The 26598-nt window shown below is 39.3% G+C and overlaps 1 long non-coding RNA gene across 1 annotated transcript; it reads right to left on the bottom strand.

The window, feature by feature from the left end:
* Positions 1-7836: 7836 nt before the first annotated feature.
* Positions 7837-10846, bottom strand: LOC108925037 (uncharacterized). Its single transcript, XR_001965370.1, has 3 exons — positions 10610-10846; positions 8933-9024; positions 7837-8010 (listed from the first exon to the last, which is right to left on the bottom strand). It is a non-coding gene; the product is annotated as an uncharacterized LOC108925037 (long non-coding RNA).
* Between the last annotated feature and the right edge of the window lie 15752 nt (positions 10847-26598).

Below are 26598 nucleotides of genomic sequence, written 5' to 3'. Positions count from 1 at the left end.
CTTCTTAAGTAAAAATAGAAAATATTCAACAGGATAATTAATTGCTTTTCACAGCTGCCCACCTAAAAGAAATGTTCTGAATTCCTCTGAGGAAAGAGAGCAGTAATAGTGTTATCCAGTGTTCTCAGCCCTCAACACAACAGTGTGGTCGCGGTGACACTTACAGTGATCCATTTATTTCTTGAAAGCACACTAGTCAGCCGGTTTCTCCTCTCAGCAACTAATGTTGACGCTATTAATACATTAAAAATATATCAGCAGAACAATTAAACAGATCCATTAAACAATGTCAGCCTGAAACAACAGAAAGCCATAATCATTACAAACCGCAGTATAACATCATAAAGCGCAATTTTTTTGCCATTGCAAAGAATAAAAAATTCAGCAGTATTACTGGTATTGCAAGCACATATTAACTATCAAAGTTTTATGCTTTTTAACTTAAGGTGGCACGGGATGTTTATGGTTGAATGAAAAATTTACCATCTCATCATAAAGTCAAGAATAAGTAGAGGTCTGAGTTTGTGCCAGAATCCATTGTTTTCGACGTAATTCTTTTTTCTGCAATCAGTAAATTTTTATTGTCTAATTTGTGCATGTGACTACAACTAATTTCTTTTATTGTTCTTGTGGTACTGCTTATCTCTTTATAACTCTCCACTAGTAGGTTCCCTTTCTAACACACTTGTAAAAACAGTAAGTTTTATATATTGAATAAAATGTAAAATGTCCTTGAAGTGTCTAATGTGTAAAGTCCAACATCAAGAATATATGTGAAATGTGTTTATCCTTAACAGAGGGTAAGTAGAAATATTTTATTTTTCTTTGTATCAGAGAAAATACGAATGGTGAGTGGATGCCTACTGCCCGCTTATTCTTATAAATATACGTAATCACTCAGTTTGGTCTGGGAATTTTCCAAACATATATTTGTGCTCCGAATATCTGAGCTCTAATTAGACTTATTTAAAGGACAGAATCTTGCTACAGTGCCTGTGGACTGTTTGCACTGAATTTACTAGGATTTTGTTCATAAGGAGGGAAAAAAGCAGTGAATGCCCTCCATGGGAGGCGCAGAATCCCTACATCTGCCATTCACTTTGTGTAACAGTTGCTACACTTATCCTTTCCCTTTAAAATGAACCCTGCTTTACGCTCCATTAAAAGTTTGGGAACTAATGCCACCCTGAATACAAGTCTAATTAGAGAACCAGGAAAATCGTTGGGCTGCACACAAGAAAAGGCAGTGGCATGTATGCGCTGCGTCCCTTTGTGGATAGGTTTCTTTTTTCCTCCCGCTTTTTCTCCTCCACATAAAACAGGGAGCCATCGACTACAGTTCGGCAGATTTTTCGACCTGGGATGCTTTTTGATCTGGCGGACTTGTATGAACAGGCCTCTGCGAAAATATGAAGTGCATTTCTCTAATTTGAACCATGTGATATGTTTATTATCAATACCGGGGGGGTCGGCATCAACAGAAGCTGCCTTTTTTGGTGGGAGGCTGGAATGGGAGGGGAAGCTATAGAAACAAACAAAGGAGCGATGCAGCGCCCCTGACTGCGCGTGGAAACATTGAGGCCTGCTGTTGTCACATCTCGTCACGGCGACATTGTGCTTGCAAAAGACAGTCAACTTTACATCGGGGTAACGACAGAGGGGCTGCGCTCTCCCGTTTGTAACGCTTTCAGCGAAAGCTAATATGTGACACGAATGATGTCATATTACATAATTAGGAATCAACAAAAGACTTTTACCTTTTTTGATTGGGTTTCTTTTTTTTTTTTTTTTTTTGCTGTATCCACAGAAGGAGTAAATCCTGAATAAAGACTTGTTAACTATTTACAAATAAATCTGGGCCCTTATCTGGACAGCAATTATGCTCCAAACTCTGGAGTTTGTGTAGCTATGCAGATGTTTGTATTGGACGGGAAATCTGAAGCAGTTGCTCTTTACTGTGGAGCTCCCAAAGGTGGTGCCCGGGGTAGAAGCAGCGTTCTGATCTTACGTATAATTACTTGGAAATAGTTTCTGTTCAAATCCTTTGTGATGCTTATACACCCTCATTAATCATCTTGGTCCATTTTTATATTTTCAGTGAGTCTAGCATTAGAGCAAAACTTTCATCCTTCTTCTAATCGCAAATTACAGTCCTTCCGCAGCACACCAGCGCTGGTGACATAGAGCTAGGTGTTGTTATTAATTTTAATTCTGGGTTTAAACATCTTTTTTTTTTCCATGGCTGCCTAATTAAAACAATTTTTGTGAGCTAGATGTTTAGCGAGTCTGTTAATATGTGCATTTTAATGTATTTTCTTAATTTCTTCTGAAAAAAGGCAGGCAAATTATTTTAAAAAGATGGGTCAAAATACCACTGAAAATTGTTTTTGAAACACTGTAAAGTAATATAAGGTGCTATGAACACCTCTCCAGATACACGTGTGGACACAAGCTTACACTTTAGCTTTTATGCTTATCATTTCAACTGTATACTGAAATATCAAATAGCCCATAAGAAGGTGGGAGCCTGAATGCATAACTTTACCTTTCCCTTGTTGCCAAGTTACTTTGAGCAACTAGAAAAAAAAAAGAGAAAACATTTAACTTCTCATTTTAACTGCAAATATATACACCACTCCTTTCTGTAATATGAGATGTTGTTTGCAAACAAAGATTCTTTAAAAGAGGTTAATTGAAAAGAGTTGAAATAAATAAGATGAAAACAACAAAGGGTATTTGTAATGTAACATTCTAAGAATGTAAAACATATTGATTTAAAGAGATTTTTTCAGTAAACTGTTAGAGATTTTGCAATCATAGCGTCAGAAAAAAAAAAACTACAAAAATGAATTTTCCATTGGCTACAGTCCCCTGGACTGAAGTTAAATTCCAAAAGAATGTAAAAAAGTGCAAGGAAAAATCACAGTCCTCCATACTCACATAATCTAAATAACCTTTTTCTCTCTATATAATTTATTTAGATGAAGTGTTCTGGGTGTTTTTATTTGTTCTACATCTTGCTGTCTCACCCCAAGGTGAACTCCCAAAACCAAGATCCTTTGCAGAATTATGTTGCTCACTTTCACCACACTTTCCGTTTGCTTGTTTGCTTTGGCACGTGCACCGCTCGTCCAAACAATGGGCCTTGAGTTATCAATCACCCTCGCGCCCAAGGTAGGTGCAATGCGCAATATAACGATGAAATAACAGCTGGCTCAAACAAGCCATTTGTTAAAAGTCCAGATTTATTATTCTGTCCTCTTTAAATGAAGTGACTACAGCATCTTCCACTTAACCCACAATAATAAATACAGCAAAGCCACTTGCAACAGCATTTGTGCCAGAACTTTTTTAAAAAAATGTGAAGATTTTTCTGGGCAGGGGCAATGTTTGCTTGAGTTGGATGGTCATTCAGATAAAGAGAAAAATATGTAAAATTCACTAGGAAAATTGTCAGAGATGAAACATTCTTGCTTAACTAGTTACTTTTATGCAGAAACAATCTAGAATAAAAATATTTAAAACATCTATAGTCACGTTATTAATCAATGCAAAACTGGTAGTTTACTGGAAATTATCCGAAATGGTAGAACTCCTTTTCAGTTTCTGAGCAAACAAAGTTTTAAAACTATTTTGAACTGTTCAAATGTATTTAACTGAAAATGGTTAACAAACGTGATTGCGGGACATTTATTTTCATCTTTATGATGTATATGAAGACGTTAAGCACGTGATTATATATTGTTGTCAAAAAAGATTCAAATGTAGTTTGTGGAAATGAACTGCTCAGCAACTTGGATGCACTAATGGGATGTTCATTTCTGTTATTTTGGTGATTTGCAAGTTACACTGTTGTTTCCTTTGTGAAGAGGTTTTATTTATGAACAGCCAATAATTCAACTTAATGAGATACCAGGTATGGACTGCACATCATTTTGATTTATAGACTTCAGATTTCCTGTTCTTTTCTATAGTACTTCTATAGCCCTTTCTGATATCCACGTAACATGAATCTTTACAAATGACAATTTTATAAAAACCCTACATTCTTACAGTTTAATGTTAACATGAACTATTTATCTTATGGATTCTACACCTACATACACTAGATGGTTTCTTTAAGAGCCAATCATCTTGCTGAAAGAAAAACCTTAAACCGATTGATAGTGAGCAAAGGATAAAGAATCTCAAAATAGCTAAACTATTCATACCTTGGTACCGAACTATAAGAAATTTAAAAAAGCCATTTAAAATTATTTTAATGAACACATCTAACAAGAAGGAATTAAAAGACGTAGGTTACCGATAGCATCTCGATTAAATATGTACCATATTTACCATTAGGGTCACTTAGACTATGGTTTGTCTATGAAAGTACTGAGATCAACATCCAAGTTATTAAAAGTGTTGTGAGGACCTTGCTCAGACTGCCTTCAGTGACACCAAGGACTGCTCACTGTGCTAATAAGATGGTGTGGAGCTGAGGATATGCAGGCAGATGCTACTGGAGTCCAAACCGTACAACCTGGCAAGCCAGCATCTTTGTTGTTCTAGAAATAAGACAAACCCCACAAACCGAGTGTGCCCGAGCAAGGGTCTGACATGCAGCTCTACGGCTCGTAAACACGCAGCAAGCTGCGCCGTCTACGCTCCCTTTAAGCAGTGGCTGACAGCCCCTGTCAATCACATGGGAAACGCCGCAGCCACCCATGAAGACGACGTTCCGGCCGCAAGTGTCAGTTTCAGCCACTGCGTGTATGAGATGAATCATCTTTCTTTTTTTACTTTGTATGAATGGCAATGCAAAAGAGCTGCGCTCGAAAGGGTCGATATGGCCCTCAAAGACTGTAAATATTACTGTTCTGTTGGGAGAGCGCCAATGTTCTCGAATCTCGTTTTGGCAGAGAGACAAAGCGCTCACGTGTCACAGATCGTGCCAAAATGAGATCCAGAGGTTGTGATCTCTACCTGCTTCTGTCCTTCCTAATAAGTGGCATGTCATGGAGAAGCCACTGTTGTGTTCCACCAGCTCTCTCACGATTTAGGCTTTGACTAGTTGGTGTAGTCAAAGGAGCTGCACCGAAGGGAAGGGAACTCCCTCTGCCCTATTTAACTGAAATTTGGCTTGTTACGAATGATCGATGATATTTACTGCCTGTTCGGTCATGACAAAAAGCTTATTTTGCACGTTGTGTTATTAGTGTAGAAAAGCATTATAAAATACCTATCATTCAAAACCTGAAGTAATCTTCTAATAGTGAACTCTTGCTTCAAATGACGAAAGCAAGGGCAGCTTCTGAATGAGAAAATGACTATGTTGGAAAATCATTAAGCAATTTCTGAAATTAACACAGTCAGATATTTTAAACAACAGATTTTGCCCAATCCATACAGATTTATTTAGAAATATATTAGGTTTTACTCAAAATATGCATGGAGATCAAGCAAAGCATATAATAATATAAAATGCAATTCAATTTGAAAGGTTTCAGAATTTATTGTAATGAATGGAAACACTAAAAAAAGCAAATAAGCACATAAATTTAAAAAATACCTTACCACTGAGAAAAATTATTTAATATTTGTCTTTGTTCTGGTCTTTTATTCTTCAGTCACAGCCTGTGATAAAATCTTTCTTGAATTCATATGGATTGTAACTTACTGCACCCTAATTATACCTCTCCTTCCAAAAATGTAAGGCTACAACTTAAATGACCCAGTAAGAACTTTTATGAGGAATAATTTCTGAGAAATCTTTGACTGTGCTTTCGCCCTTTTTTTAAAAACTCATTTTGTAAGTTTCATTCGCGGACTTTTCTCCTTATGAGAAGGGCGCTTGACTCTGCTGTGGGTCGTAACTAATTGACAGGCATAAAAGAAACCACATTTTGAAGAGCTTCCTGAAGCGGAGCAGCCCAGTTGGCACATTACACTCTCTCAAGGAAACTGATAACGCTGGTAAGTAAAGAAAGACATCTTCTCCGTTGCAAACATACATATGATCAATTTTTTTTTCCACCCGAGGTAACGGGATGCCAAAGTGGCTTTTAAAAGCAAGAGTAACATTGCTGTTGCTGTTTTTCCTTTGTACGGTTCTGAGAAGGTGTTCTGTGAGGTGTGCAGTACTGTTTAGAGAAATGATTGTTTCGTGGTGTAACTAGAAAAAAAATTGAAATTTCTTTTCAGTAGATGTTTGCTGACTGCACAGTATAGTGTGGTCCTGTGATTCTCTTCCAAGGTGATTTTTGGTATGGCGGTAGATGCTCTAACAATGACGGCAAATCTTGACCTGCTTAAAGTAGCCTATGACCCCATCTTTGTGGCCGTTCTCACCCCTGGTCCTGGGCACTCACAGTGTATGCAGGCTATTTGTTCCTGCTGACCTCTTAATTAACTAGGCTTGATTGAGCTGTGAACTGAAGGCTGATCTCCGTTTGACATGTGCTGACAGCTATCATCTTAAGGTCTTCCTATGAAAGAAATATGCTTTTACCAGCTTTTTTTTGTAAATCACAGACCATCATACAAATCAGCAGCTGTGATTTCTGTTACAGTTGCCTAATCGCAAGGGCAGTTGAGATGGAAATGATTTCACACTGCAGATTTGCAGCGCTCACGCTGAGGAAAAATGCTTCACAATCCACCACATGATACGTAGTCTTTCTAAACCTTAAGAGAGTAGATTCCTCTGGTACAGACCTGTCCCAGTTTAGAAATATGCTTTGATTTCCATCATATGACATGCACTGCTAATTTTTTACAAAGATAATGTCTGATAGAAACATTTTCCGACTTGCTTTGCCTTTTTTAGTTGAAAGGACGAGCTAATCATGACGTCAAATCAAAAACCTTTACAAGACGAGAGCTACCCCTTATGAAATAAATCCAAAGTAACCACAATTAATTCCTTGCAGTTTCCAAGACCTCCCAAACCCAATATATTCTAAGTTTCCATTTACAACTTCAAAATATGTTACGAAATGTTTTCATTTTAATCTCATGATTTTTTAAAAGGAAACTGAGTGTATTTTTAATATAACTTGGATGTTACAGTATTTATATTTGAGAGGCGCAATCTCTTTTTTTTTTTACACGTGTGTTTTCACCATTACGTACTTCACATCATTACAATCATAAGTTGAACAATTTCAGGTATAAGATTTTTGCCTGCTCCAACAGTTTCTATGGAACCATTGGAGCTATTCATACTAAATGACATTTTGTTTCAACTGGTAAAAAAATAGCTTCCTACAGCTATTTTTCAAGAAGTTATTTGGCCTCCTGCAATGCTTTTAAGGGCCTCTGAAAAAAATAATCTCTGTCTCTTCCATTGTAACTAAAGCAATGTTCCATGTGCTGAACAAAATCATATTCATGGTGTCACGTGTGGATGACAAAAGCTTCGCTCCGCATCGTGTGTGGGTGCATCTGGGCTCAGGGTGACAGCAAATCATATGGTCCATAGCTATGTGGGAAGTATACAGGGATCTTGGGGATTGTCGGAAATCAGGGCATTACACCAGTCGCGGTAGGGAAAAAAATGTTCATTGTGCAACATCAGTGCTGACTATTTGAAAAGATAAAAAGGAAATAACAGGATTTTTCCAAAGGAATTTTGGATGAATATGTTCTTTGTTGCAGTCTTGAAGCTCATCTTCAGCACTGGTGGAGCTATAAGTGTCAAAAGGAATGTTTAACCAGCAAAGTCTCAGCAAAGTGGAAAAAGATGCAGTTTTATTTGATACTTCCTCCCTTAGCAGCAAGCAGTTCCTTTGCCCAGTCACAACATTTTTGGAGTCCAGCCATGTTCAGATTTTGCTATAGTTGGAGGGTTTGTTCTTCAGGGTGGTCAGGGAAGGAGATGGCAAACTGATCTCAGCTGGAGTTGAAGGTGTTTCCAAGGGTGGGTTTGTGATTGAACGCCTGTGTACCCTTCATAGAATGTCAGCAGCTTTCTTTCACTCCAGCAGATGAAAATGCCTTCTTTCAATGGCTGCATTCTAAGAAACTCTAAGAGAAAAAATGATCAGGAATAATGTTAAATATGAGGTTTTATGCCTGTGTTGTCTACTTTTCTCAGGTTGTTAAGGCAATCACAGCTTACTACACCATATTTTTTATTTAAAAAATTGCGTACTTTTCATCATCTGAAAAAGTGAACATTTAAATATATTTTGCTTTCCTATTGCTACGGATCAAATTGCAGCGATCCTCCATTTACATGACAGTTGCCAGCTGAAAATGTTCCATAATCATGATATACTGTCCTGATGTTTAACGGTTGATTAATACACCTACCAGTCAAGGGTTCCCATACATTACCCGCAGCAACTGTTTTCAACTCAACAGATTCAATTCCGATTCATCTGACCATCCACAGTACCTTTTCTCCAGTCTCTAGTGGCTCACTTACCATTTAATATTGCCCACTGGAACCTTTTAACTTCACTTTCAGCTCTGTATAGTGGCTTTTTCAGTGGCAGACAACCATTTAGACAGCCATCTCTGAAACACCTTTTCACTGTGGTAAAAAGCACTCACCACGAGTTATTTTCAGCTATGCTTTAATTCGAGGCATTTGAAGCCACTAATCACTCTGGCCCAGTTCATTTAATGTGCTGGTCTTTCGTTAAGCATCGCTCTCAGCCGTGCAGTTATAATGTTTGTCATTTGATTTACTTTGTCTCTTGTAGTAAGTGTTTCATAGTCTTCAGCCTCACAGCTTTCCGTGTGCAAGCATTTAAAGAATAAAATTGTAGTGAGGCCTTGCTGATGCAGCTTGGATAAGAGGTCAGTATTTTACCATGGGTTTGTCACCGCGATTGTGTCTAAAGTGCATGTTCAGGTATAACGGACGTACAAAGGTGTGTTGTGCCTCCTACGGCAGTGTAGCCATCCTTGGCTTCTTGGGGATGCCGTTAGGGTTGCTTACCCTGCAGTGGACTGGCATCCAGTTCAGGGTTTGCCGTGCCTAACTCAGCATCCTGTGCTTCGGGGATGGGCTCCGGACCACCGCGACCCTGCCTTAGGACAAGTGGTTAGTGAGAGTGAGTGGTTTATGCTGAGTTAGTGTGTGTGCTTCCCGACTTGGGGCACTACAGTAATACTTGATCTATCATGACACATGCTGCAGCAAAAAAATACAGATCTCGAAACTCAGTCAAACGATATCAAATGTGTTTGTTCACCCCAAGTCTAATGCGTTTATGTTTTATGTACTTTGAGCATATTTTGCGCCACCATGTGGGGAGATGCGGAGCGAAACTCGACCAGTTGTTCTCTGACACGTCTCAGGTGAGTCCAGCTCATTAAAGCACAGTGAGTCCCCCCGTTACAGAGAGGTACTACATGGTCTAAACCACATGTCAGTCATAGAACAGGAGAAATTCAAAAGAACTCTTAACAAAAAGTGACGAACCGACAACGGTGAGAAAGCAGCAGCGAGACCCCTTCCTTCCTCCAGGTAAGTGCAACCTTGGAGTAAGGAATGATTCGCTCTACTTGCATTCTGTGGTGTAAACATTTTAGGGGATATACAGACTCAGAACAAGGAAAAATATCAAACGATTACAAAAATTCAATCAATTTAAGTCTCCTTAACTGTGTAAAGTGAATTCTGAGTTTACTGAGCATGCCACATTTTTCAGAAAGCGGCCTCAATGGCATTACAAGACAGCCGTTGGTTATTCTCATCTGCAGTTTTATTTGAGACAGTTCATAGACCATTGCCATCAGATCTTTAACATGTATTTATGCAGCTAAAGTTGTTTTTTTTTTTCCTTTTACAATGAAGGCCTAGTACTATGTTGTGACCACTGTATCATTTTAATTTCTGATATAAATTGTTATGTTTTGTAATAGACAAAATTTGTTAGCATTTCTAACTGCAAATTCCACAAGGCTCCACAAGTACCTGCCTCCTTAAATTATCTTACATTGATATATATTAACATTTATATATTAAAAATGGCCAAAAGACATGGTTTAAACATTCTTTCTTGTTATGCATTTAACAAGGAACTCGCATAAACCAGTAAAACATTAAAATGACTTCACGAAGCTCGAACAACAAGTTTTCCCACTGTATTTTCTATCGCTAAAAACAATCCATCTGCGGACTCAGCCTAGATGCCCGCCGCAAGAAACGAAATCCTTTTGAACAGAAGCACAGCCTAATGGGGGGAAAGAGAAATTGAGTTTGCCGTTTAAAATCCTAGCTGTCTGTCCAAATTCAGGAAGTACAACTGGGCCACAAAGGAAACACTTAGAGCATCATTATCTTGGAAGTGCGTGTATGCCAAGGTACTTAACAAGTGCACTTTGAAGGCTTAAAGGAAAGACAATAAAGGTTCAGGTACTTGTGGTTAGCTGTATTATAAAAGAGCAGTGCCGGCGAAGACCGCTATACATCCTACTCATTAGCTCAAAGCCTCCATGAGACCCTCGCTAGGCGCTTCTCAAGTCCCCCAGCCATGTGTAAGGCCCGACCGCCGGACGTGAATGGCGACCCCCCCCTACCCCACCACCTCCGTCTCTCCGTTTCGGCGTCCCACTACAGAGCACCGAGGGCCTCGTGGACCTCCAAAGAAGACATTATCCACAAACATACCTCGAACACGTCCACAAAACGACGGGCGCAAGCACGGTGACGCGTTTGAAGACCAAATGCGGATAAAGTGCTCGAAGGCATTCTCGCGCTGCCTTTGTTCGCGTTAAAGTACGGTCGATACGTAGCGTTCTCTAACGCACGTCGTTTGAAATGGTTGGGCAACGAGAGCGTGGCGACGGGGAGGAAAAGCAGCAGTAAAATGGCGGCTCCTCGCGCTGCTGTGCTGACAGAAGGCCGCCGCGGTGGTCTCGCTCTCCGGCACATGTGCTACACACATTACCGTGTTTTGGCTGACCCGCTGCGTGCACATCGGGGCTAGAGTTTCCCCAGGTCCGTGAGGAAATGAAGGGAAATGTAACCCTGGTCACATGGAAGAGGAGTGTAAGAGATGGCATCCATAAATCTTCACATCCAAATACAGACTTTGTTGCTTTTGGGGCTTGCGAAGTCGGGCAAGCCCTCCTTCTACCATATTTTAAATCACAATAGTTGACTTGGAGACTTGCAGACTGACAGAAAGGTGAGTTCAATGAGTAATTAATTGATAATTAATAATGGATGCAAGGAAGGAAGGCGTCAATTTCCCGGTCCTTAGCAGCACTGAATTAGCCCGTGTTGAAAGGATGGCATAAACCTCACATTCTGTAGACGATTTCTGTGTCTCTTTCGATATTTCCCACAAAATATTTTGCGAAACATTCTTCCAATTATTGTTTTATTCACTACTATTGCAGGCAGGAGGAGCGGCTCTGGAAAGCAGCGGGATATTTCGGCATCGCCGCTTCATTCACGCAACTTGAAATGCGCCAATAATCATATCCTGTTGTCACAATAATTGTGTTGATCGTCACCGCACAAGTAATTCTGCACAAGGTCCTGGAACGCTCCTTTTTTTTGTGCTGTTTCACCGGAACGGAATCCTCCTCCGAATCAGATAGCCTTGACTTGAGGCTTGAGTCAAGAGTTGTAGTACAACTTTTTACTTTGGTGAAAAAACTCGCCTCTCGCCAGCCAAAACAACCGTTTTCTGTAGTGGAAATATTAACTGTTGTCTTTAGCAAGAAAAAAAAAAAGAAAAAAAGAAAGATGCAAGAGAATTTATATTATATATTCGTTCTGGGAGCCCCTCCTCCAGCAGCCCCTGAATAGTTGTTCAGTAAGGTGACCGTGGCGTGGCTCTAACCCGGGCCCTCCGTTCCCTCCGTTCCCTCCGCGCCCAAAATCAATGCGGGCTATTCATGCGTCTCCGCCGGGACGCCGCCGTCAGCCTGGACTCCGCGAGCCGCGCGCGCAGACGTCGCCGCCAGAGCGCGAGCTCCTTCCCCGGCGGCGCGCGCGGGCGGGCACTCGGACACCCCCGCGGCGCCGATCGGTTCGCGAACGCTGTTGGGCCACACAAAGTGTCTCATTTTAAAACATTCATTGGGCTGGAAAATATACTTTTCTTGTTTTATTTGCGTTAACTAGATTTTTTTTTTTTCCTTTGCGGAGAAAGCAACAATATATCACGGCTATCGCTTGCAGCTTGGGGATTTTATGTTTAAGTCAGCGGATTAAAACACAGAGATGGGTCTTACATGCATTTAAATTTATTCATTCTGCTGACGCTTTTCTCCTAAGCGAATAAAATGATTTTAGCAGAGGGTGGTTTGGATCCATCAACCTCTGGGTTATGGGCCCAGCATGCTTCCGCTGCACCACTCTGCTCTGGGAGCCATGCTTCTCACAGTATTCAATCTGTCTCTTCCTCCTTCCTTAATGATCAATTAATGACATACATGTAGGAAACAGTAGGGACTTTGTTCAAGTGGTTGCAACTTACTTTCTGTCAGTTTTATTTGGTCAAGGGACTTAAACAAACGTTCAATGTAACCAAACGTTCATCCGGTTCAGGGTCGCGAACCTATTCCAGAATCAGTGGGTACACCGGTACAATGCAAGGTAGCCCTCCACACATACTCACCCACCCATGCACAACATAACGTAAGGATTCAAACCTATACCAGAAGAGCTCAGGCGTTGTGACGCAGTAGCGCTACTGACCGCACCACCGTACCGCCCTGTAGCTAAACATACAACCATATTTTGACAATTACACGATCCGATACTCCTGTCTCAGTGATGTATTCGAGGTTATGTACTTTTCGCTGTGTGAATACACATCTTTAAGCGTTGTTGGAATGACACCACGTGCTTTGCTGCATTGCAGAACATCTGCAAAACACAAAACACATGTGAGCTTTAATATATCCTTAATATAAGAAAGTTCTCATAGCTTTGCAATTTATAGCTCATAAATATAATTAATATCACCCTTAAAATTGGTTTGACTTTTTATGTCCTGTTGAAAAACCACAATAAATACTTGTAGGCAATTACATATTTCCGAATTAGATGTACATAGTGTAAAGGGAATTCATCTGCAGACCTACCGAGTTCATGTCACTTTAAATCACATTGAATTATTTTTCTAAGAACATATGGAGAGCGTATCTCTGGGATATGACAATAATGCGAGACACTTCTCTTGGTTTATCACTTCTCTCTCCTCTGTGACTCTGGGGGGTGGGGGCTGTGAACTGTGAAGTATTAGGAAAGCGAAGAGGGAATAACTAAAGGGAAATTTTTCAAAAAGAGAAATATACCATTTTAAAAATCTGCATTGTAAACACTCCCTTGCAGTCATTCTATTATGATTTTGGCTTTTGCAATATACAACCTGAAATCAGAACAATCGGTTGCTCTTCATGTATTTTCACAAAAACTCATGCTTCATTTTTGTAACATTCCATTTTAGACATCTGCGCAAATGCATTTAGGGCAGCAAAACCCAAGATATGACCACTCAGACTGTTTTGCTGAAAATGGAATGAGCATTTTGTGATTTCAGTGAACCATTACCTCTGGGTAACCTATAAAAATGTCTTTGACCTTTAAGACTTCTTTCATCTTATGTGTTTTTCCTGTTGACTAAGTTGTGACCTTAAATTATAGACTTACAAATGTGAATAACATATATATATATATATACACACACACACACACATTTTCAGAACCGCTTGTCCCATACGGGGTCACGGGGGAACCGGAGCCTACCCGGCAACACAGGGCGTAAGGCCAGAGGGGGAGGGGACACACCCAGGACGGGACGCCAGTCCATCGCAAGGCACCCCAAGCGGGACTCGAACCCCAGACCCACCAGAGAGCAGGACTGTGGTCCAACCCACTGCGCCACCACGTCGCCCCCTATATATATATATATATATATATATATATATATATATATATATATATATATGGAATTCTGCTGCTGAGAGAAAGAATCTTAGAACTATAATCACAACAGCTGGAGTATGAAAACACCATATAAATCTGTTTTCCAATTAATGGAATAGATTACTGTAGTGAAGCTGAACTGTTACTTTAAACAACACCACTGACTGCACTTCCCTATTATGTCAAGATCATTTTTCTGAACACCATTTGCTGCATGTTTAATAGTCTATTTATGAAACATTCTATATTATGCATTAGGCATTCTGGTGGGGTGCAGTCGCATAGCAGATTGGGCCTCTGTGTGCTCTCTGGTGAGTCTGGGGTTTGAGTCCTGCTTGAGGTACCTTGTGATGGACTGGTGTCCTGCCCTGGGTGTGTTGTTCCCCCCCCGTGCCCTGTGCTGCCAGGCTAGACTCCAGCTCACTACGACCTTGCTCGGGACAAGCAGCTTCAGTCAGTGTGTGTGCATTATACATTTACGCATATACATTGTGAGCGTGATTGTCTTTGAAACACGTGAAAAATGTTGAAAATATACACAGAGTATTAAAGAAGAATAAAAAAGACACAGAGGGTGACTGAATGTTTTGCCCCTACAGTTATGGTGGCAAAGCAATCCAGTATCACTGATAGAAGTCACAGTGAAATGGCTCTGTCTGTGTGGTTCAGTTCACCAAAAGCCATCAGTGTTCATGAGCCTCTGTGCATCATGTGCCTTGGATTTCTCTGTGCCATCTATTTGTGCTGTAACATCCAGCAAAAGTTGTTTTTATCACAACTCCTATATGTCTGTACCTTAAAGACCGTTTGCAAGGAATTACCATATGAGACAAAAGACTATCCTCTGATTTATTTGCCACATTGTAATTAATGCAAACAAACTGTCCTAAAACGCGGTCTAAGTGAGATGGGATGAGTACACAACTTAAAACATTTAAACACCACATACGTCCAACAGTCAGCCTTGGCAGATGAAAGGTACTTCTTAATGACTTATATGTTGTAACAACATTTTTTGGAAGTTGATGGAGCTCTAAATCAGCAACGCCCATTTCGAAGTATGTTTCACAACAGGATCTCAGAAACCTGTCAGCACTGTGCTACACATGGTTGACTGAGCTTTCTTGTCAGATTCAGCTGCTATGCTCTCGCTGATGGTAAAAGGCCTTGTATTCTTACTTTTTGAGCAATGCTCATAACATTGTTTCTATATCTGAAAATATATCTTCTAGGGAGGTGATGTGAACAACAGGACCCTCTCTCAGATTGAGCAAGCAGGGAAACACCATCCTGACAATTTGCACATTGCTATACTAAACCGATACTATCAGCCAAGTCCTTTCTTTAGGTCCTTGGGAAGAACAATCAGCATTATAGTGTCACCAGCAATTTAATGTATGCTTCATGTATTCATCAGTGTATTAAAAATAATGTTCCCTTATAGAGACATTTCTTCCACTGGCCTGGTGAGGAACTCTGTGCCTCTGCTCATTGCTCACTCCTGGGGATAGTCCTCATGGGCAGATTTCTCTCATATGTGGTGATTTAACACAGGCCAAAATGAAGGTTACTTTGAAGGTTTGGGTCATTAATAAGGAGGCCGAAATCCTCCCCGATGGCTGAGTTCAAATGTCTGCAAATGCGGGGATGATGAAATGCCTTCCCACAGTTCCATGGAGTGCAGCCGCAGGCTTTCGCAGAGCAGCTCCTAACCCCGGTGGGACGCAGGAGCACTGAAAGCAACAGATGCCATCGGTGTTCGTAGAAAGCAGCAATGATTTAACTGCAGTCCCAACAAATCTTCGACCTTCCTACACCACCCATGTTGTAAAGTTTAACACTCTTAGACATTTTAATGTTTTTAATTATTGTGAATTGTTTTTACTTTGCCTCTTTTTGACTGGCCTAACACATTTTGTTCACTGTATCACAGCTTTTGTTTTGCTGGCAGCACACTGGCGTCCACAAATTTTATGCATAGATGACAGACAGGTCTTGTATTTTACCCACCTTGTGTATATTCTGATGGACAACAGAATGTGAATGAAGGAAGAAAAAAAATACATGCGTCCAGTATATGTTTACCAGTTGGAGACTAGATTAATTAGGTACATATTTTATCAAAATGTGCATCCTTTGGACCTGAATGCATTTTAAAAAAACATGATAAACACTCTATTTACTGCTTTTTTGCAGTATTAATGTAACTCAAGCTCTGCAATATTTTTGTAACCTTGCCAGAATTGTCTTTTAAACTCCAGTAGTGATTAAACTAATTAGTAATAAAACTAATGAACATCCAAGGATATGCATGGTATAGACACCAGAGGTGGGCCAAGCTAAAACACAGAGGACTAAAATATCTGTTACTCTGGTCATCCGATGTATCACAAAAGTGGTCACTTAATTGCCCATTATGGAATGTTCATTTTAACAACACAAACAGATTCATAAAGCAATACATATTAACTGAAAAAATAAATTAATGCATTGTCTGGACAATTGAAAACCTTTTATTTACATTGCTTCAAAAATAGTGTGTGACCAAGTTAGAGAGCAAAAACAGCTTTGTATACATATCTCAGTTTTCATCATTTGCTTTTGTATGGATACACTGGATCCTTAAATCATGAATGCAACTGGGACTGAAAGATTGTTTGTAACTCTGTTTGTTCATAACTCAAAAGTTCATTTCACCACTAAGCCAAAATCAACTAAAGCTGAATAATAGACATGTCTCTCCACTTATTAACAGGTTAGGCTCTGTAAAAAGCCCAGTAAAAACCTAGAACAAATTGAAAGCACTGAAGCACTTTCATTGAACTATCATCAATTTGTGATGTCTAGAGTCGATCCTAGAAGCATAAGGTGCAAGACAGGTTCTACCCTGGATGTGATTCCACTACATTGCAGTGCAACACTTTTATTTTATAGTTTTTTTAAAATTGATCTCAAATTTTATAAAAATGTGGGGGTGCGGTGGCGCAGTGGGTTGGACCACAATCCTCCTCTCTAGTGGGTCTGGGGTTCGAGTCCCGCTTGGGGTGCCTTGTGGCGGACTGGCGTCCCGTCCTGGGTGTGTCCCCTCCCCCTCCGGCCTTACGCCCTGTGTTACCGGGTTGGCTCCGGTTCCCCGCGACCCCATATGGGACAAGCGGTTCTGAAAATGGATGGATGGATGGATTTTATAAAAATCATTATTTTTTAAAAAATTACTGATTAAAATTTTAAATTTAAACTTTAAATTAAAAAAGTTTATCTCTACAACTTTCTATTCAATGTTGGTGACTGATTGCGTAAGTATGTCCAGTGTTTGTCACCTTCAGGATACTTTCAACTTTCAAGAAATAAATAAATAAAAGTTGAACAAATCAGATGTCCCTTGCCTATTTAAATGATAGTTTATGTGAAAATATAGGCTATAACTGTACTAAACTGAACACTAGACATGAGCTGTAAATGCAGTGGAAGCGAGTTGAATTAAGATGGTTCCATACTCCTATTTCTGTGCTGTCTGAATGTATTTTACTGTCGACTAAGAGACAGATGCAAAAATGTAGGTGGCTTTTGCTGTGTAACAGACAGAAATTTTAGAAAACAGAAAGGTGAAGAAAATGCAATTAAAAATAAATAAATAAACCCGAAAACATTAATAACTTAAAAAATGCATCACATAAATGTTTGTAAGAGGAGGAGCTAGTGTAGTATTTACTTTGCACATGCACTGTTTGTGAACCACAATTACCCCTGCAGTTCTTTGACTGTACGTAGAAATCAGAGCAAAATTCTTCGTGGTTTCACAGTGAGTTGGAAGTTTATTCAAGCACCAAGTAAATAAATAAATAAAAATACATTAATAATGAATTAAGTAATTAAATAAATAAATGGAAAAAATACAAAGAACTTGGGAACCTGGGAAACTTCCTTGCAAACTTAAAATTCCTGACAACCTACAGTTCCGCGCAAAAGTAAAACTGCATTCAGAGGTGGAGGCGAACCATGACAGAAAAAAGTGACTAATTTATGTGTGTAGCTTGGCTCTGATACAGAGCGTAACTCTCACCCAGAGAACAAGCACACCTATCTGGGCATTCATGTAAGAAATGAGTTAAAACACGACAGCACAACAGCGCTTTTGTAGTTTCGCGGGGTGACTGGGTCATTAACAAGGGCTGTGTTTTTCGGCATCTTGTTGAAGTATTTGGACTTGCAAAAAACAGGGCAGCTTGTTGAATTTATAAGCTTTACGCAAACATTTACCTGTCACTCTGTGTGTGGATGTGTGCTACCAAAAAAAAATAAAAATCTGGCTGGGTGGCATAATAGGTTTCAATATTTAGAGTGGAGTATTAAGTTATACTTAATATAACTTAAAATCCTTTCACATTTGCATGCCTTTCCGACATTCTAAATACTCGTTCTTATTTGAGACTTTCATTTTTCTTATTTATCTGGTACGTCATTTGCCAGTATCATAAGGTTACATCATCCAAGAAATCTTTAAGTATTATTGCTTATTTTTCATTCGGAGGAAAATGTCTGTATTTGTTTTGGGAAGTGAGATATTAATTCATAAAAATAAATTGGGCCCCACTAAGCTTACCTACTGGTTGTACATTTTTGCTGAGATAATATGTATGGGATATACAGCTTCCTTAAAGCAGAGCTGATGGTGGACTAATAATAAACATGGAGTGGCTGTGGAATAATCCTTCAACATATTTATTCATCATTACGGGTGCACGGTCAACCACTTTGCTACAGATTCTAGTGTGTCTCTAGCCTGATGAAGCATGATAGCGTACGATCTCAGTTCTGCTTCAACAACTTTTTTAAAGGTTGTACTGGTGTTTAATCTGCAAAAACCAATCAAAGTGTTGTAATAAGTACTTTCTTGCACAAAAACGTCTAATGCATACTCGCTTGAGCGATGATTAGCTGGTTACAATCAAACTTAGCAGACTCTGAGAGGTTAAAAGAGCCAGATGGACTGGAGAGCACAAAAATTTGGTGAAGGAGAAGGACAGGGCCCTAAAAGACATTTCATCACCAGGGCTAGATTTTTTTAAGGGTCAGTCACTTGAAGTGGAAATGCAGTTGCCTTGAATGCTTAAAGACACTTTAGCTTGCCATGTCTTTGACTGATGGAAAAGTGCCAATGACGATGAAGTTATTTGTTTGCCTGACCCGGGCTGTTTTTGTGCACGCTGCAGTTGGAACTCATCAGACAGTATTTATGCGAAAAAAAAAAAAAAAACATGAGTATTACTCATCCATTACCAGTTTGAAAGCATGTTTAGTAAAAACCTTTTACAAGCTTAAAAAATGTAGTTATTAGAATAAGAGGCAATGGATCACAAAGTTAAAAGCAATTTGTAAGTAACAGTGCACCTTGAAAGTGAAAATATTTTGTGGTAACCTTCTAGCTATGTTTTCTGTCTTTGGTATGTGGACGTTGTTTCAGGCTTCGGTAATAAAACTGTTGAGTCAACATGCACTGTGCACAGAACAGGGGAGGTATGTTTTAGCAAGTTGTTAAAAAACTAACTTAATTATGTGTAAACAAATTGTGAAAAGCACTGGCCAGTATAAAGGATTAAAGATGTACATTTCCTTTTACTGCACTCTTATTAAAAATTGTTTACAGAAATTTCATGCTATAATCAGTCATTTTCACTTGTTCAGTTCTTCGGAGCTAAAACATCAGTCTGGTAAGAACTATATGGAAATGTGAATTTATGTCATTTTTAGTACCTTACGGCAAGAAAACTTCAAGTTTTCAAAGGATTTTAGTACAAACCAAGACCTATTAAAGGGAACAACTTCCGCTCAGTGCTAAAGAAGTTTGGTTTTTTTCAAACACAAACAGTTATTTTCCTTTTTTTTCCACAAATCACTGTATTCTTACTTCAAAATCATTTACTTGTGTATTTTATGAACACATTTTTAAATGATAAGACATTTAAAGAGCAAAGGAATTAAAAACTTCATGCTGTTCGGGAATTATTCAAAACTAATCTCAGATTATTTTGCATCCTCACAGACACAGAGAAGCTCTTTCGAAACGGTGTGCCACTCAGTTCCACTCCAGGAAAATTGGAAGGAAGCTAATCATATAGGCTAGGCTTCTTAGGCTAAAGGTGATGGCTAGGGTCAGAGATCAGTCCCTGATGTGGAGAAACAGTCAGAATGAATCCATCAATAAACCATTTGTCCATCCTCTGTGGAATTGCCTTTTCATTTTTAAAGGGAAAAATTAAAGTGCTTGCACTGACCACCCATAAAGAGGAGTTAACTGAAAATATATCTTAACTTTCCTTCATGCTTAAAGACTATGTGTTCTTTTAATATATGTGCATTTAGTTGTATTTCTGATTTTAAATGAACAGTTAACAATGGCCCACGCTACATTTCTTGAATTACTTTACTTGGATCTGCTTAAGCTTGAAAAACACCTTGAAGTGGCTGGGATGAGGCAAATACAGTACAAGGGATATATAGGGTGCTATTGTGAGCTTGATATCATGTGGCAAGGCCTGGAGTAACGTCCTCTCTCTCAAGGACAGGTCAAACTGTGAACTGATTTAGGGTTAAAGATGAAAACTTCACCCCCAGCAGAGAACACTGCTGATCCATCACGTGCACGGTCAGGCGGGTAGAGTGACTGCACACATACAACTGCTTTCCCTCTGCAAGCTGAAGGCCTGGGAAGCGCCAAGTCAATGTAGCAAACTGCTGCAACAGTACAATTAACAAATAAATGAGACAACCTTTCAGCAAATGGACTGGATAATATTTTGCGATGAACAGTTTGAGAGTATGAGAGTTTAATGCAAGCCTTTTTTACAGCTTCAGAATGAATGTGTTGACTACTGCGTTCTCTAAAACACAGACTAAGCTTAAGGGCCAATTCATGCCTTGAAAACGTCTAGGAGAATTTAATAAATGCCTAATAGTACCTATTTGGACTCACGGTCAATGACAGTTCTTCAAATATTTACACTCTATACTAATTGCTCATTTTCTGCTAATATTCCCCTCAGGAAGAAACTGCCAATGTGGCAATGCAACTCTCCATCACAGTTTCAGAGTTGGTCTCAGAATGCCCTCTTTCTGTAAAATCATTAAGGGCTTCGGAACAGATTTTCACACTCAAAAACAAATACAGGATTAACCTGTGTGACCCATCAGTCCCAGTGTGGAAGTGAAAGCCACACTGACCTAGCTGTATGCCACGCTTTACCTGGTAGCGTGCCAAGAAGGAAAGGGCAAAGCGCTCTGGGTTCAAAACCTTGCTCATAGCATCAAATAACTGAAGTCTGCTGACACTAGCTAGCTTGTGTATGTTTTATGAGATATGCTCTGCTTTCTAGTTAACCAGCTATTTATGAAACATACAGGCTCCCCTCTATGATGAGGTGAGAGGAGAGAGGGGGAAACTCTAGAGCATTGCACACATTTCCTAGTCCAGATGGCAAAGGCTCTTTTACCCTTGTTCCAAGCTTTACATATTCTTTGCCAATTTAGTTTTTATTCATTTTATTTTATGACAGGTTTCTCAGATCTTGAGAGGAATAGCATTCCTGTAGGCATCCAGGTATTCACTAGCACAGAAAGTATTATATATTTTCAGAATTACCATATGGTAAATATACAATGAACACAATAGCGGGAAACATTGCATCCCCTTTAATGACCAGTATGCGTCTTTGGTTTTTTTTTTTCTGCAAGATGTATACAGTCACATTTATCTGCCATATATTATACATATTAAGTAGCATAAGTCCAAAAACACCCAGTTCTGCATTAAATGCACAGTTCCTGTCACCTCACTTTGTTGGACAGGGTCACAGGAAGGAGAAATATGTACAGGTATTTACACTGTGGTGATGTGTTGGATCATTGCGACAAAGATAGCAGTGCAGTGCAAGTGAGGCAAAGGACTGTGATAAAGGTCCATGTTTTCCCAAAAGCTGAATATTTGAAATTGATATTGTTTTGTGCTCCTAAATATATTAAAAAGAACAAGTCTAAAATTTCTCTCCAAAGTATGGTATAAAGGGAACCTCTTAAGTTAATGGTAGTTAAATTGCACCTTCCATAAAGAGCAGTTTCTTGGTCTTGTAGTTAACAATAAAAAATATATATCCCACAAACCCCCAAAAAGAAAAAACATCAATGGAAATAATTAAAGACCAATGCCTGAAAATAAAATTCATGTGATTCTGACCCATTTTATTTCCCAGTTTTGGTAATGCCACTCAATATTTTCTCTTAACTGACCACTGTTTATCCGCTTTCATTTACAAATTTACTGCATGTTAGTGGTACGACTGGGTAATTACAGCTGTTAAATAATTGTTTTTTAGAAAGGTTTCCTGAGATCTTCTTGGCAAAGCAAGAATGGCAACATGACATATATCACAGAGAACACGTATAGCGCTGAGTTTATGAGAAGTTCTTATGCTGTTAAAAGAAAGTGTCTCCTTACCCTGGTACGGATGATAATACACTGCAATAGAAGCTGGAGCACAGCAAGCTGCCAGAAATGGTTGATAAACAAATAAAATATACTGAGAAGTATTTGTTCCTGAATATGTTTGAAGTCGGAAATGATAATTAAAAAGAACAAACCTTACATTTTTCATTTTCAAGATTTCGTTTTTAGCAAAACAATTTGCAAATCATCTGGACTTCTTTTATAACAGTGTAAGGGCAGAAATTTCTTGTGCATAAATAACTGATACTACTGGTTATTGCTAATAATGAACACACGAGAAGGATAGCAAAAGCTGCATTCTAAACACTGTTAATTCAGTACTGATCTACATGTACAATTTAGAGGAATTAGATATATATTTTTTATCATTTTGTCAGAGAGAAATTCAAACAGGCTCCTAAGTGGGAAAAGATTCAACCAAAAGTTAACAGCTATTTCTAGAGTGGATGCTTCTAATATTTATGGCTATTTGCACACTTGAATAATGCTGTTTTAATGTGTTTGTAGAGGACACAATGGCGGAAAACTGTGTGCTATTTTGAAAAGGACGAACCCATCTGTCAGCAGTCTCTCTTCCAGCCAGATCGCCATCACCCCATTGTGTCGGCACTGGGGCCTGAATCGGCACAAGGTTCGGGTCACAAGTTCTCATTCTTCTTTAGAGAGAGTCGTCCTCCTCACATGCTCTGTTCACCGCTCAGTTTGAACCCCAGGCTGAGCTTCTCCTTCAGGGTTTGTCTTTCCCTTCTCTCTGGCCTGGAACCTGACACTGTCAGCGCACAAGTCTACACTTTGGCTCGAGACCTTCTACACCGCACTTCCATGCACCTTCACAGCCTCGCATTTAAATGCCGAGCATCGACGGATGTCCAGCACATGAAGCTGGCCTGGGGTCAGAAGAATTCCCTGAAGAATGCATTTCAAAATTAGTGAAAAAAGGTCAGATGCTTTGAAATTAAGACCTTTCTCAGTTCAAAGGAAGTAGCAGTTCCTTGAGAAAAGCAGATGGAGACATCAGTAAAGCTTCACCGCATCCTTTTGACAGGAAACGATGTAAAAAAAAAATATACAAATGATATGGACAGATATAGCAAGGAATGCTTTATTATTCCTTTACATTCAAACTCTGATAGAGACAAACTTTATTTTCTCATTTGTTTACCTCAGTGCTGGTTAACATATGTTTGCCACACAGCAAAGGCAAACTCTACATCTGTTCTAAATCTAACCCCATTAGTTTTGCAAAACAGGTTAATTCCAGAACCAGATTGCCACTGGGATAATTATGTTAAGAAAAAATGGGGGAGAACACAGGAGCAGAGTTCGCTAAACTTAAGAGACCTGTGATATTGCTTCAGTAGATGACTAATGGTACTATATATACGCGCTCATTATAGCTAAACCTTTATTTTTTTTTTAAGATGACTTCTGTGTGACGTATTCTGGAAAGAAAGAACTATCAGAGAACACTTAAGGCGAAAAATGCACAAACATGCCGTCACTGCTCTATTTTCTGGAACTGTTTGTTTGCTATTACTGTACTTTTTACAGTAAGTAAGCCAGTGTTTTTGTGTTGTGGCTTCAGCCAGATGAGTCACTGAGTAAGAAAACCAGTGGAGGGTGAATGATAAGTACAATAGTTAGTGATAAACTTGCCTGTTCAGATTTCATTCAGTTATGGTGTGAAATTACCATATATATATATATATATATTTTTACATCTTCAAAAACATATTTTATAGATATTTCAGCAAATGTTGAAATAATGTTTCCCCAGTTCTTAATAACAATGGTTTGCATAGATGCAGATAGTGCTTCCATTAGCACTTACACATCACCGTTATGAATGACAAGCCCCTTCACTTTATAATACTGTATATATATATACGTATATGTCTATGTTCATACCTATATATAAACCGACCAAAAATTTGACAGTGTGAAGGTGAAGGGACTGCCTACGTGTACAAAGGTGGGTGTTTCATGTAACCCCTTTAAGACCCCCACGGCGTGGTCCGCAGCCCCGCTCCCACAGGGCCTGCGTATGTGCGGGTTGTCGTTCCACTTGAGCACTTAAGCGCTGCACTGAACTAATTATCCCCCTGATTTAGCCGCATAAAGACAGGCAGAGATCCCCCGCACACTGCAGCCCCCTTGCACAAGGGGCAGGGACAAAATCCTGAGGATACACAGCAAAACTGGAGTTAAATGAACTCTGAGAGAGCTCTTTGCAACTGTGAGTTCAAATGATACTTTCAGAGCTGGAACAACTCTCTCAGTGCTGATTTCATTCTGTCTTTATTATTCTTATCCTTACTGGGTAGACAGCGTTTAACAGGAAACATATTAGATGCTATATGCAACCGATTAAGAAATGTTGCCCAGAGCTTCACCAATAAAGAGAAACCCAGTGCAAATATTTATATAAACCATTCTAATCCTTTAGTTTAACAGAAGGGGTTTTTCAGGAAAACTTGAGAGATGAGGGCATTCATCTGGAAAGGTATTTTACAATCTTTAACAAAATCCCTGTTTACATTGGAACCTTTGTCTGCTGAATCCATTTCATAGACCTCACCAATAAATAAGATTAATGAGATCAGATTGTTTCTTTTAAAGTGCTCCTTGGTGTTTGGGAGAACTTGTTAAGAGGTTCCTTTAATTCCCAGCGGTGGTTGTTTTTCCAGGAAGCTGACGTGTTGGAATGAGGAAGTCTTTCCCTTTTACGTTTCCCTCTGTGTGGAGTAAGAAATGCAGATGACCCACAGCAGTCTTCGCAATTCTTGAACCGCAGCTTTTGAATCTGTGTCTCGGTCCATTTTTGCAGTCTGAAAAGTTCTTAAATTAAAACATCCCAGACTGACAATTTTATTGACCGTCTAAGTATATGATACCATTCCATGAATAATTAGTTACTGCTTGCCATAGGTTTAAATTTTTCTCATGGATCGTATGGAATGTTTAAGACCTGAATCGTATTTTTGTCTAATGCGAGATTTCACCGCATGCATGCAGAAAATATACTGCTAGGCTGACAATTTAATAACACGTTATGGAAAGGGTGCCTCATAGTACTATATATCAAGGAGGAGTGCTTATGTAATGCAGAAGAAAGTGTAATGTGTAGCTTATGAAAGATCATAGGGACCTTCATAAAAGGCTGTACTTAGCTATTTATTGTGGTTGACATAATGAATGTTTATGTGTTTATTTTAAAAGTATGGGTGACAAACAGCTGAAGAAGGTGTTTTGGAAAGTCTGTTGCTAAAACTGTACCAACCAATTGTTATTTTTGAACTTTTACCTTGAGCCATTTTTTTTTCACTCATGAATCATAAAATCGAGCATGAAAAATAGAGAATAACTTTCCCCGTGAAGCAAGTGCCATAAAAAGAAGTTAGGTGATAACATGCAATGACAGTGTGGAGTTTACTTTCAAGTGTGGTGCAAATATTTCCTTCAGTTTGGTACTGCATTGATTGCCCTGGGAAGCAATCAGCTTAAAAAGTGACTTAAGTCCCAGCATAAGCTCTCAAAGGCAAGAGATTTGGTCTGATTCATGGAGTAAAATTCTCCACAAAGCTTGAAGAGAAGGTGCGAATTGAAGCAGCTCCATAAACGTTGATATCACGGAGACTTTTGGAAACCTTTTAACATTGCCAAGGTCAGGCCTTCAAAGGAGCAACTGACTGAAATGTGAAATAAAGCAAGCTCTGGCATCTGCCATTACGTTCTGTTTGAGTTTCCATCAGCTTTGGAGCTATTGCAAGTCATTTGTGACAACGAGAGAGCTGCAGATCTGTAAGTGTTTTTTTGAAAAATCCTTGGAATACTATAGGCAGAACAAAAACACACAGTGAACCCCTTGAGGTCACTGGTCAAAAAGAGCTGCCAATCCGGTCTGCTAACAGGAAGTACCACACAGGCGCTTGTTTCTCCAGCTGGGTAGATGAAAACCAACCCTGGCAGGAGAACTTGTACAGCCCAGCTGAAGCTACCACACACACACACACACACACACACACACACACAATATGTTTAGAACACATCTGTCAAGGAGTCAAATCTGTAATTTTACAAGCTTGTGAGTCTAAGCTTTTATTTTTTAATTTAAAAGTCGACTAAAAGAATGCATTCAATTTTTTTCTTTGTGTGTTCAATTTTATTTATTTGTCTCTGGTTTGTGTCTGGGACTGCCTCAGGCAGCTAACAG

This window comes from Scleropages formosus, chromosome 6 (assembly GCF_900964775.1).
Source record: "Scleropages formosus chromosome 6, fSclFor1.1, whole genome shotgun sequence".
In the NCBI taxonomy this organism is placed as follows: domain Eukaryota; kingdom Metazoa; phylum Chordata; class Actinopteri; order Osteoglossiformes; family Osteoglossidae; genus Scleropages; species Scleropages formosus.
Note: the sequence above shows the minus strand (reverse complement) of the source record. Positions and strands in the feature narration are given on the sequence as shown.